Source organism: Dipodomys merriami, unplaced genomic scaffold (assembly GCF_024711535.1).
Source record: "Dipodomys merriami isolate MVZ:Mamm:240054 unplaced genomic scaffold, mDipMer1.0.p SCAF_6, whole genome shotgun sequence".
Classification (NCBI taxonomy): Eukaryota; Metazoa; Chordata; class Mammalia; order Rodentia; family Heteromyidae; genus Dipodomys; species Dipodomys merriami.
The window spans coordinates 29,324,607-29,339,115 of NW_027206179.1; positions in this window are offsets into that span (position 1 = coordinate 29,324,607).

Consider the following 14,509-nt stretch of genomic DNA (forward strand, 5'->3'; position numbering starts at 1 on the left):
TAGAAGGTAAATTAGACTTCCATGGTTTAAATATGTTCTCCCAAACATCCCTGTGCCGTTTGTTCCATATATAACATTATGATATTATCGCCTGTAGTAAGGCCAGATACAGACCTCTGAAGATGTTTAGTCCTGTGTTGTCTTCATTCAAGTGCAGCATACAACAATATATTTGAGAAAAAGTTGGGAAATTCATCTTTAACTTTTCCTTCCTTCACAAGAGCAAAATAACAGAAACGGTTAACTCCTGCTGTGTGTAGTCAATTTATCTGAATCTAATTAAATTTGCATTGTACTTTCAGTCATGCATTGCATTCTTTCTTCCCTGGCAAGGGTTCAAAAATATACTTACACACTACCCAGTGACTTTGTTCCAGTATCAAAGAACGGTTCTTTGTTGGTAAAGATGCCTGGACATAAACTTCGTGAAACTGAATGAGAAACTAGGAACAAACTATGTCATGAATTGTCTTATTCTTTCTTTCTCCTTCAAATAAGAAAATTGGTACTTCCCTGAAATATTAATTCTACAACGTCATATGCCTTCAGCTATGCTCAGTAATTATGTTCACTAGGTACAGAAAAGAGTAGTTTTACATTCATATAAATTTAAACTTTGTCTTGATATCTCTACTTGTAGGTTGTTAGATGGTTTTTCCTGATTCTTTAATCCTTAATATATCACTTTGCTGACACAGTGCCCGGCATCTTGTATATACATTTTTCTAATTTGGGGAGGGGAAGGGAAATAACAAAATACTGAAACAAGGATACAGGTTGACCTATTGTAACAATGACATATACAAGACATTATGTTGAAAACGAACTTTACAACTTAGGGGGGAGGGGGGAGAGGGGGAAGTGGGGAGGTAAGGGATGGTAGGGGAAAAACAAAGGAGGAGGTAACAATGCTTGATAGGAAATGTACTCATTATCTTACTCATGTAACTCTAACCCCTCTGTATGCTAGTTTTATAATAAAAAACATAAATAAATCAGTGCCTTTTGGGTAAACTGTATCTAGTCCTTTATCTCCATTAAATAGGATAAAGATGTGATTTTCCACATAATTATGTCAGTACATACTTCAAAGCTTATACTATATTTCAACTCGATAGCTTCTACAATTGCTTTCAATTTTAAATTGCTTAAGGCTAATTAAGTGGACAATTATTATAATTGTCTTTTTTCAATTAACCTTCTGTAATCCTTTACGTATATGAATTTTCCTTCAGCAAGTTTGGCGACAGGTCAGTATAAGCTAATCCTAACTCATTTTAGATGTAAAGTACAAAAAATATATTTGAAAATAAGTAATAGAGCAATGTGAAATAAATTGAATAACAATGATGAATGCTATTAATTTTCTCTCATAATATTTCATATCATATATTACTTTTTAGTAAAATACATTTCCATGCTTGTTATATAAATTCAAAAAGATAACATGGCACCTAAGTAAGTATATATATATGTATATACATATATACATATATAATCAGTTTCATGAGAAAATATTCTAATGCTATTACAATGCAAACCAGCTATCAGAATATTCTAATGCTATTACAATGCAAACCAGCTATCAGAATTTGAATATTGATTAACATGGTGAATATCAACTTATATATCACATTTTGGGTGTAAGATCAAAAGTTAATAGGTATCAAAGTATGGTCAATTGTTTCTTAAAAACATGGGAAGAGATAGGTTAAAGGGAAGTGTGAGGATATTGAAGGATTGACACAGATTGGGATGTATTGTTTACATAAACTGCTTTTGTTAAATGATGAATACATATCAATGCATATGAAAATCAAGAAAAGTGAAGGAAAAGTTAGGTTGAGAGAAATACATGCAAATACTGACAGAAGTGACATTGATCAAGATACACTGTGTTCATGAAGTGCTCAAAAAAAATACAAGAGATGGCAATTGGGCCACTTATTGCATATTTGCTAGAGGACAGAAATGCCATATTTTCCCAATATTTACAATCCTTTTTGTTTTCCTGGTCCATCTATAATAAAATTTACAATGAGCACATATCTTCTTCTCTAAGGCTCACAACTTAATTTAAAAATTTTCAAAACTTCTGAAATCTTTTAAAAACCTGAGGAAGAATAGTTGCCTTTATTATCTAGTTGAATGACCTAACATTTGAATTTTGCCATTTTATACTTGTTTCCTCTGACTCACTGAAAATAATGATCCTTGAATCATTATGACCATGTCCATTCTTAAGGGAACATTTTTTATATCAAAACAAAATATAGAAAATAAAACATTCCAATGGTTACAGAAATTTCCCATCATAACTCAAAAAAAATCTGCTAACATGAATATTTATTTTTCTTACCAAGCATGCTTAACATTCCAAGATAAGTGTATTATTTTCAAACTAATCTGAATTTAAGGGCCAAAAATCTGGATATGACTTAGTGTCTCACTTAGCTGTATGTTTGTTGCGAATATCTGGAATTTGTATTCCTGATAAGAACAAAAATTAACTTTAGACCTTGAATAGACAAAAATGAGGATATGATAAACTCTAAAATACATTAGCAATAAGAAAATTTAGAATATAAATATTTAAAGTTAAAATTTTAATCACCTAAAGTATCATCATTGGATCTTGAAGATAACTGTGCCTAAATGTCAAGATGATCATGTAAATCAAGACCAAAAGAAATTCCTCTAGAAACAAATACTCAGATGAACAAAAATACGTCTCAAAGAGAAAATAAAATGAGAGTTCATATGAAATCAAAAGGCTAATAGCTTATACATCCTTACAAGAATATCCACATCATAGCTCAGACACCTTTAAACTCAACTGTTCATAGAACTCAAAGGAGGTTAACCACAAACTCTGTCTTGAAAAACTTTACTCATAACCTTTATCTAGGAAAGATAAAGAAGAATAAAATGGAGCATAAGTATTATGATAAGGAGAGTAAAAAGGCATAAAGTAAAATAAAGATATTCTCTAATTACTTTCTGTCCCAACAGGAATGAAAAGATCAATATTTTTTGTTTGCCAGCTGTGAGAAAAATGGCAAAATAATGAGCAAAGGATCATAAAATCTCCAAGTTAATTAGATTCTTCAATGATAAGCATTATTTTTCCAAAGATTAAAAAGATAAGAACTAAAAAAGTATGTGTGTGGGGGGCAAACAGGAAGTGGAGGAAAACTGAACAGGAAGGATATCAACAAAGAAAGGATGCACTCAGAGCTTCTGTGACCCAGACCCACCACACCCCGCCCCCACACTCTATACACACAGCACACATACACATACACACAACACACACACAATACACAAATACACTCATACTACACACACACACACACACACACACACACACACATACCACAGACACACATACTTATTTTTAATGGAAATATATGCATGGGATATATTTCCTCTAAGTTTACTTGTTCAAATTGTTTATTTCCAAATGATCTATCTTCTACCTTGCTAATACTTAGGCTGATTTGATGTTAAATCTAATTTGATTATTTAGCCTCTTTTAAGTTTACTTCTTCAAACCCAATAGCAAAATAATTTCCCTTTATCATAGAGAGTTGAGTACAGACTAAATAATCACAAGAAATAATATCTCATAACTTCCTTTTTACAATAATAACCAGGTTGAGAAATTAATATTCTCATAGTCATAGGTCATGCATATACCAAAAAAGAGAAGGAAAATTCAAAATACAAAGTAGATTGAAAACTTGAGAACTAGTTAAAAATTTTTATCTATAATGACATCTTAAACTATGCATATCATTTAAATCTATCAATTATATTTTCAATACATTTAATAAGAAAAAATAAAGTCTTTATGTTTTTTACATAGGTATTTATTGTCTTTAATTTCTTTGCATGGGTCAAATATCCACCTGGTATATTTTTTTCATAACTTGTTTCACAGTAAATATTTTCTTTTAAGTCTTTAAGATTTATATTCAGAAAAACTTTTTTTACTGTGTATTTGAAAAATATTACCTCTGGGCCTAGGATACAAGTTTGCTCCTGTTTTATTTTGTTCTCCTTTCTAATCAATATTTTAAATATGTATTTTCATAGTTTTCTGACTGATACAGTTTCTGAAAAGCTTTCATAATTAGTTATTTTTATTTTGTTAAATAATTTATTTTTAAGATATTATCTAACATGATGAAAGTATTAAATAATATGATATTATTATGTTCATTTTAAAATGTGCCTCTTCATATTTCTATTTTTATACATATATTGGGTAGTCTACTTACAGTAAAATTATTTGAATAATTTTGAACTTGTAATCTTTATCATAACTTCAATTATTAGATTTAGGTTCATACTAGAAATATGAAAATAGACCATGTTTCCTTCAAGACTTTGTTCATAGTCTTTGTTTATAGAGCTAGCCAACTGAAGTCCTCAAATAATTAATGAATGCATTTTTCACTATTTTACATAATACAAACTTTAAATTATACTGGATTCGATATTAAGACTTTTAAAAGTTAATGATAGGAGCATGCCAGTGTCTCATGCCTATAATCCTCGCTTCTCAGTTAATCCTAATGTTTCTCATGGTATGTATAGTGGCTTTTAAAATTTTCCTGACTTGTCGGGAGCCGGTTGCTCACTTCTGTAAACCTAGCTATTCAGGAGACTGAGATCTGGGGATAGTGGTTCAAAGCCAGCCCAGGCAGGAAAGTCGGTGACATTCTTAAGCCAGCAGAAAACCAGAAATAGTGCTGTGGCTCAAGTGGTAAAAATGCTCGCCTTGAGCTGTATTGCTCAGGGACAGCACACAGTTCAAGCCTCACGACCAACCTCCCTACCACTTCCCCCCCCACCCCCACCCCCACCCCCCCGCAAAAAAAAAAAATCCTGACTCTCTGTTCATATAATGACCTCAAGAAAAAATAAATCGTCTAACAGTTTTACAAATCAATAAACAAGTAAAATTCCTAGCAGGTACATCTATGTGTCGTGGACAGCAGCCTGTGATTACTCTCAAGCCATCTAACAAGCCAAGTAATGAACATGCATATCATTTATGACAATATGTTATATTGTTCCAAAGCAATAAAAATGTGGTAATATCTTTCTATGATTTAATTATCTATTAGTTAAGTCCTTATAAGTTCTCAGATACAAACAACATCTATGCTAGTTATATTGCAGATAAAAAGACAGAGATCACTAGTTTGGGCATTATTTTCTTGATGTTTGTTATTTACACCTTATTTTGTTCTGTGGAATATACTATCGTGGAATCCAAGATCTTGAAACAAGAGATCATCTGTCATAAAAGATTTAAATGGTTGAACCAAAAATTTTATTAAAATCTCAGAGGATCTGTCCATTTTGTCAAATTCTGAGACTTTTAGAAATCATAACAGATTATAACTTTGTTTTAAATATGAAGATAATGGGATGTGAAGTATATTATGTATTTATTATGAATTTTAATGTATTTCAATAAATTATGTGATTCTTTCCTATATTTAAATGAATTGATAGCTTACTAAACAGTATAGTATTGAGTGCTTGTCTATCATGTACAAGTATGTGAGTTTATCCCTCACATAAAAGTGATGATATATATAATATACATTATATTATATATATATATATATATATATATTTGTGTGTATATTTTCCTAATTTTATCCAAACCAGTTTAAGATTAATTTTCCAGATAACTAACTAATCACTTACTATTTTTTTTTTTTTTTTGTCGGTCATGGGGCTTGAACTCTGGGCCTGGGCGCTGTCCCTCAGCTCTTCAGCTCAAGGTGAGCGCTCTACCACTTGAGCTACAGCGCCACTTCCGTTTTTCTGGTGGTTTAATGGAGATAGGAATCTCACGGTCTCTCCTGCCCGGGCTGTCTTTGAACCGCGATCCTCAGATCTCAGCCTCCTGAGTAGCTAGGATTACAGGCGTGAGCCACCAGCGCCTGGCTTAATCACTTACTATTTGATACCAATGGAATTCTCCAAAATTAAGAAACAAATATAACTTTCCAGTAATGACAGCTTTATGTGGCATTAATAAACTTTAAGTGTTTTGATTATGGAGAGTGTTTGATCTTAGTTTAATTTTCCTTCACTTTCTCCTCCTCATCAAAAGAATTCAAATGAATATATTTTATGCTGTAATGCTAACTTCTGTAATTTTTGTCTCAGTGAGCAAAGTTCTTCTTTGTAACATCTATCAGAATCCTTAGTCATATTTTATGTGGATGGTGAGCTGAGAGATGCTTTCTTTCCTACTTGGTCACTCATTCTTAGTATGTTGGACAATACCTTCAATGGATTGTCTTTAAATATTAGCAAAGTTTATAGAACATAGAAGAAAATCAATATAAAAATTCTGAATGAATAACAAGTAAGAAAAGTGGAGAAGCTTGAAATATAATTGAGTAGAAGAATGTGCTTTAAACCAGGCACAGTGACTCATGCCTATAATCCTAGCTACTCAGGAGGCTGAGATCTGAGGATAGAGGTTCAAAGCCAGCCTGGGCAGGAAAATCCTTGAGACTCTTATCTCCAATAAACCACCAGAGAACTGGAAGTGGCACTGTGATTCAAGGGGTAGAGCACTTGCCTTGAGGTAAAGAGCTGAAGGACAGCACCCACGGCCAACACCACCACCACCAACAATAACATGTATGTGCTCTAATTTTAATAAAGATGGTATAGTATAATTAATGGTCATTAGCTTTATCATCTGAAATTATTAATAATCAGTGACAATCCTTGAAATTTAAATAAAAAAATAATTAATCATAATGATACTTCTTCCAGAAAGAAACAAATTAAATACTGTGACAATATTCTCCCTACCATGTTACACATCTAGAAATACTAGAAGAAAATATTGCTGTGACTATAGATTATATTAGAAAGAAATGTGGCAAAGCTGGAGAAGAAATACTTAGGTAAGATGTAAAATAATTTTGCTTTACTGATTGAAATCTTCAAAGTTGATTTAAAACATTCAAATTTTATTGTTGTCCAACTATGTATATTGTTTGAACTCACTGGGTTGAAACAATGTTCTCTTGAGGGATATTTCAGTAATTTTCTAGTGAAATGAAATAGAGATCAAATAAATACACAAATATTTTATATTTCTTAGCAATTGAAAAAATGTGTGTTCCTTTCTTCCTCTTCTACAGTATACACACTTACACATGCATGTTCTTCTTGATGGTGTGCTCTTCACAACAATAAAGAAGAAATGCCAACATTAATCCTGTGGTCACCTGTTACCTATTAGACAAAATATTGTCAGTTACATTTCATAGAATATGTAGTGACAAATTAAGTTGGTTTTTACAATTGAACACTAAATATTTTCCTTATGAATTTTAAATGTAGGTTGCATATTAGTGGAGAAGTTGATAGGGAAATATATTACATTTTATGTCATATAAATTGACACCAACCATTCAAATTCAACTCATTATTCATTTCTTTTCCTAGTTCCAAAGAAATCATGTGACATTCTGAAACCACAAGGGTTCTCAAGTAATGACAATTATTCTAAACAAACTTATAGATTTTCCCTCTGAAGAAAATCCAAATGCCATGATAAGCAACCAGCATTAAAAATAATCTTGCAATAAACAACTTTAACTCATTCTCTTGCCAACATTACTTAATTTTTAAAATAGAAGATTAAATAAATTATAATTTCACCAAAAGGGAATTTCATGAATTCAGAAGACTTCATCATATACTATGTGAACTATATAACAAGGACAATTAATAGAGCTATCATATTTTAAAAATAGTTCTCATGATAAAAATTTCAATTTACACAATGATTAATATTAATCATACATTTTGTAGTAAATATGAAATTCACATTACAGAAAACTTTTAAATAAATGCTAGTACTCACATACCATCAACTTAACTTTCAGTAGTCAACTATTGAAATAATCAGAAAATTTTTATTTTGAACCACTTGAAATATTTTCACACAAAACATCCATGTTATGGAAGTCAATTTTCTAAAACAATATGGAATAATATGGTGAATCTCTCTTTCCTCTCTCTTCTTTCTGTTTCCTTCTGTCTCTGCCTTTTTGACCTAGAAAGTCTTAGATATTTTATCATTTTAGATAGATTTAATATAAGTAACCATATAAAAGTTCCCTAATTCATCTTATGTCATGCAATTTGGAATCCACGAGTTAGAATACAATGATAAGAAATGTTCCACTGAAATTTCTCCCTTTACTACTAGGTAAAAAATGTTTTGAAAGTTCAAATGAATTAAGCTGACCTGCTATTCCATATTCTCTTATTATTATTTTGTACATATTCTGCTCCCATAATCTACTTAAAATGAGAATTATATTACTTATAATTCTCCCTTAAATTCTCAGAGTAGACTTAAAGGAATGTTGACAGAAAGATGCCAACAGAAACAAGAAGTCAATTTTTTTGACAAATGATAACAATGTTCGATGAAGATCTACAACTTCGTGTTTAATTAAAAGTCTACATGGAGATCTACCACCCTGGAAAAATCATGGCTTTTAAGAATAATAATGATGCCAAATGTCAGATCCTTTTGATTTTCAGATAAATACTTTATAACCTTCTTGGTGTTCCTCCATCCTGATAGCTTTAAATGTACCAAGGATGTCTCAGTGTGCCTGTGAGTACATAAAACTTACAAATACTTGAAGACAGTTTTTTCTTACTTCTTGTATTATTTTTAAATTTAATATTAATTACAAGGTGATGTACAGAGAGGTTACAATTACATACATAAGGTAATGAGTACATTTCTTGTCGAATATTGTTAACCCATCCCTCATTTTGCTTCCACTTTCCCTCCCCACAACTCCTCCCCTCACAAGTTGAATAGGTCATTTCCAACATATTGTCTTGTGAGTATCGCTGTTGTATTGGTATATATATATATATATATATATATATATATATATATATATATGTACATATATATACACATTTATATGTGTATATACATATATACATACATATGTGTATATATGTATATACACATATAAATGTGTGTGTATATATATATATATATATATATATATAATTTTCTTGATCCATTCACCTACTGAGGGGCATCTAGATTGGTTCCATATCCTAACTGTGGTGCGTAATGCTGCGATAAACAGAGTTGTGATGGGAGCTTTAGTATGGCCTTGTTTGTGACCATTTGGTTAAATGCCCAGAAGTGGGATTGCTGGGTCATAGCGGAGCTCTATGTGTAGTGATTGAACAAGTTTACACTCCCACCAACAGTGTAGAAAAGTTCCCTTTTAGCCACAACCCCTCCAGCATCTGTTGACACAAGAGGTTTTGCTTTGTTGTTTTTTAATGTAGTATGTGATATTTTTGTTTCTTTTGTATGTTTCTCCCCTATGGTATATCCCCTGTTGTCACTGTATTTGTTTTGGTACCCTGCATCTTGTATATACATTTATTTAATTTAGGGAGGGAAGGGGAATAACCAAATGCAGAAACAAGGACACAGGATCATCCATTGCAACAATGATACTCACAAGACATTATGTTGGAAATGAATTTTACAATTTCGGACGCAGGGGAACAGTGAAGAAAGTGGGGGAGGGAAAGGATAGTAAGAGGAAAACGAGGGAGTAACAATGTTAGACAAGAAATCTACTCATTATCTTACTTATGTAATTGTAACCCCTCTGTACAGCATCTTTTCAATAAAATAAAATTTAAAAAATACTTCCAGTTAATAGATGCCACTTGAAAATGCCATTTGACCCGGACCATAGGCTCATACCTCTACTCATAGATATTCAGGAGGTTGAGATCGGAGAATCAGCTAGGTCAGTAAAGACTGTGAGACTTCTTATCTCTAATTAAGTACCAAAACTAAGCTAGAAATGGAGCTGTGGTTCAAGTTACAGAGTGCTGACCTTGAGCACAAAAGCTCTGGGACAGCAATCAGGCCCTGCATTCAAGACCCAAGATAAGCACATGCGCGTGCTCACGCACGTGCGTGTGTGTGCGCGTGCACACACACACACATTAATTTCTCTATTTAACACTAAGAATGACTTTCCCATTGTTCTCATCAATTTCATATTATTTTTGGTTTCATATGTGCTTTTCTTCTAATTAGGTGGATGCCATTATACAAATATAATCTCATGCTTCCACAATCTACATGCTTGGTTAAAAAAAGATGTTAGTTAACTGATCTGCAGCACAGAATTATATTTAAAAGAGCAAATCAAAATAGGATTTTTAGTAGAAAAAAATTAGAAATATATATTCAGTAAATGAGGGCCAATATTTGGTATAATCCAAAGAAACTTCATGAAAGCATAGATATAAATTACGTTGACAAAATAATATTTGGAAAGGTCTGCAAGATCTAGAAACTTTAATCTAAGGTCATTTGTTAGTCACAGAAATTTTCCATTGTTTACCTCTACAATTTGCTAATTAATAGGACACTCCAAAATTAGGTTGATTAATCATATACTAATACCTTATATTTATTGCAATAAGTAACTTTATTTTCTACACTAAAAATCCACTTGATGTAACCACCCTTCATAAAGCATTCATGTGCTACTTCCTCTGTGACATTTTTGTGACTCTAATAACAAATCTTCCTCTGACATCCCACGGTCTTTATTGTACTAACAAATCATTTGCCATTTACTTTATTCACAGTGATTGATGAAAGCTCCTTAACTCTGTCTGCTTGGATTTACAATCTCTTCTCAGTGGCCTCCATGGCTCCTTTCTCTATTACAACAGTCCTGTTCACTGCACTAAGGGTTTTACTTTGCTCATCTGCATTCTTGGCTAGATCTTTCTTTAAAAAGATAAGATTATCTGAGATAGCTTTGTATATTTTATTCTTATTCTCAATTTAATGCTGTCATTCTCATGATAATGGAATATGCAGAATACTCTTGGCCTACAGTACTGAGAATGTCGGAAGAGGCTTATAGGTGGAATTATTTCTTTTACTTCTTATCAGTGATCAGTGGGGTAGTATCTTTGTTGAACAGGCTTCAAGAAAACTTTGCATTTTTGTTTTTAATCTTTATTTTAAATCTTTTATATTAAATATTTGAAAGTAATTGTCCATTCACAAAAATTGATTTGTTAATTTAAAAACATAAAGATTTTGATTTCACATTCCAAATGGGAATGAAGACACAATAACCAAGAATATGACATAGTAAAATATATTTTCTTAATGGATATTTTATTAAAACCTATGAGACAGATTCAAATATATCTCTCTATAGACAGTAAATATTTATTTAATTAACTGCCTTTGTACTTTCTTGATTTCATTTGGGGTATATCCTGGACACTGGTTACTCTCCACTGTAATCTCAGATACTTAGGAGGCTGATATCTAAGGATTGAAGTTTGAAGCCAGCTCTGGCAGAAAACTCACTGAGATCCTTATCTCCAATATGCTGCTCAGAAAAAGCCAGAAGTGATGCTGTGGCTCAAGAGGTAGAGCACTAGCCTTGAACACAAAGAGGTTGAGGGACAGTGCCCAGGTCTAACAAATAACAAAAAATAACACACACATATAATTGCGTGCATGTATGATTCTCTCTCTTTCTAATTAATATATATATATATATATATATATATATATATATATATATATATGGCCTTTTTATTCAGTTCCACGGTTTGGCCATATAATGAAGTATTTAAGTAAAAATATTCTCCTTTAAGCATGGTCAATTTAAGACTTCTCAGTGTTCTTAGTAGTAGTTTTTGCAATCTCAGCAGAAATAATGCACTATTCTTACTTCAATTTTTGTCTACATAATGATTCCTTTCCATCTCCTTCTTTGAACTGAAATTAACTCAAATCCTCCATTCAACCCCATTGTATTATGATTATCAAAGATATGATGTCTTTGATTACTGATTTTTATTGCATTCATTTTATTTGTAAACATATTGTATTATACATATAGTTATTGCAGTTCTAAGATACTGTATGCTTTTTCACTCCTTGATTTTAGGCTAATTTAAACCAATGCAGAAAGCTTATTTATTTATTTATTTATTTATTTATTTATTTTTCTTGTTGGTTGTGGGGCCTGAATTCCTGGACTGGGCATTGTCCCTCAGCTCTTCAGCTCAAGGCTAGCACTCTACTACTTGAGCTACCACACCACTTCTGGCTTTTTCTGCTTATGTGGTGCTGAGGAATCGAACCCAGGGCCTCATGCATGCAAGGCAAGCACTCTATCACTGATGCAACTTCCCAGCCCTAGAAAGCTTTTAAACATAACAATATTATTATTTTCTTTACTTTCAGGTAGGATCTTGAGTGTTAACATTGTAGGTTTGGCCTCAGACTGTGGTGCTCCTATTTCCCCCTCCAGTTTTTAGGTGCTTTTATTGTAGGTGCTTGCTAAAGTAATAGACTTCAAGTTCATTTTAAGGGATTTTTGTTATTTTTAAGAAAATGCTTTTAAGATTCCTTAAACTTTATACTCTAGAAGTTTTAATCATTTACATCCTAAAAACAAGAGCTGAATAGGAAAGTGCATTAGTATACTTTAATCTACAATGAAGAAATATTGCATATAGCAAAATGTAATTGTTTTTGTACATTCTTCATTTCTGAAAATGCTCATGTTTTGTATTTAAATTTCCTAGCTCAGTCATATGTATTACTTCAAAAAATGAAATAAAATAAAATGCCAGTATTTTGGATATAAATTCATGGTATTGATAATGATTTTAATTTCATAAAATAAAATAATTATAAGTTTTGTTATGACAAAACCTATATGTTTATGAATTTTGACATTTTTGAATTGTAGTTTTTATTATTAAAATATTATTTAAGATGAAACAAATGTTTAAGTGATGTAATAATTTACAATATAATAATTAGATTTTAAGATCACCCCTTTCTTTTTTATATTTTGTACTTGTTTCCTAGTAAGTGTAAATATTCTAATAGAAGAGAATGTACAATATATTGTTATTTAATTAGTCACTGCTTATCTTGGGAATAATAAATTTGCTCAATCTGGTTCTACATCTATTTATGGCATATTAGTGTATGAAGTTCTAACAGATGCTACTGCAATTCTGATCTTGGATTTCAATTCTATGCTTTCCTGTTGTCATTGCTGTCTTCAGATAATGATTATGTCAAAACAGAGACCCAAATCTGTCTAATCCATAAGCAACACATACATACCATATACCAATGCATGTTATCTATTTGTGTCTATTATAAGCTAAAAGCAATGAGAATATTTTTATTCCCTCAGAAATTATTCAAATATAATTATCTGCTTGAGTGACCAGATAAATTAAGCACACCAAATACTCTGAAATTAAGTATTACTGTGACATATAAAAATACAATTCTATACATGAAAAATTAAGTTGGAGCTCAATAATTATTTTGCATATTTACAAGAAATTTTTACTGTGTCATAGCAATAAACATTAACAATAGGAACTACTCTAATAAGAAAAATTGGTGTAATATAAGTGCCAAATTCCATGAATTTTTGTAATCACTATTGAGAACCCTAGAATGTTATAGAGAATAATAATAGCACTTCAGCATTCTTGTTTATAATTCTTTGACATTAATGAAATTACAATCTGGTAGGTGCAAAATAAAATAATTAGAAATTCCGAACTCTGGAATATTTAATGGTAAGATCTCAAAACACAGAAAATAATTACAAACACTCTATTCAAATAATCTTAGAGGGTTTTCTGACTTTTAAAATCTGGAGTTTATACTATGCATTTATTATCAGAAATATTGAAAGCAAATAAATACCCAGAATATCTGTCATATCTAGTATTATCAATAATTCTCTCTATGTGTAACATATACTTTATATAATTGAGATAGTTTAACTTTTTGAGTATGCAAGAATATGTTATTAAACTAATGGAAAGGTTTATTTTATATCAGTTATATATAACACACATGTACTTTACAAATGTCAAAATTGAGAATGTAAACAAAATAACCTTTGTTTTTAATCTTTAAAAGTATCTCTCAGTCATGTAGTCATGTACATATTACTTTACTATAAAGCAAGACTTTAATAATCACTTTTTTTCCATAATTTTTCATGAACTCTTTGCCATTTTAAAAGTTTATCCATTGCAACAATGAGATGTACAAGATGTTATGTCGAAAAACGAACTTTACAACTTTGTTGGGGGGTGGCAGGAGATGGGAAGGGATGGTAGGGGAAACAAAGAAGGAGGCAACAATGCTTGATAAGAAATGTACTCATTTCCTTGCTCATGTAATTGTAACCCCACTGTACGGTATTTTCACAATAAAAAAGTTTATGATTTAATTTTTAATTTATGTCTGATTAACAATTCTTTTTTCCTAACCTAATGAAAACTTGATACATATCTAGTTTCTACAAGGTAGTGTTAACTAGAAGACAAGATGTCAAGTATATAAATTTTCCTTACATGA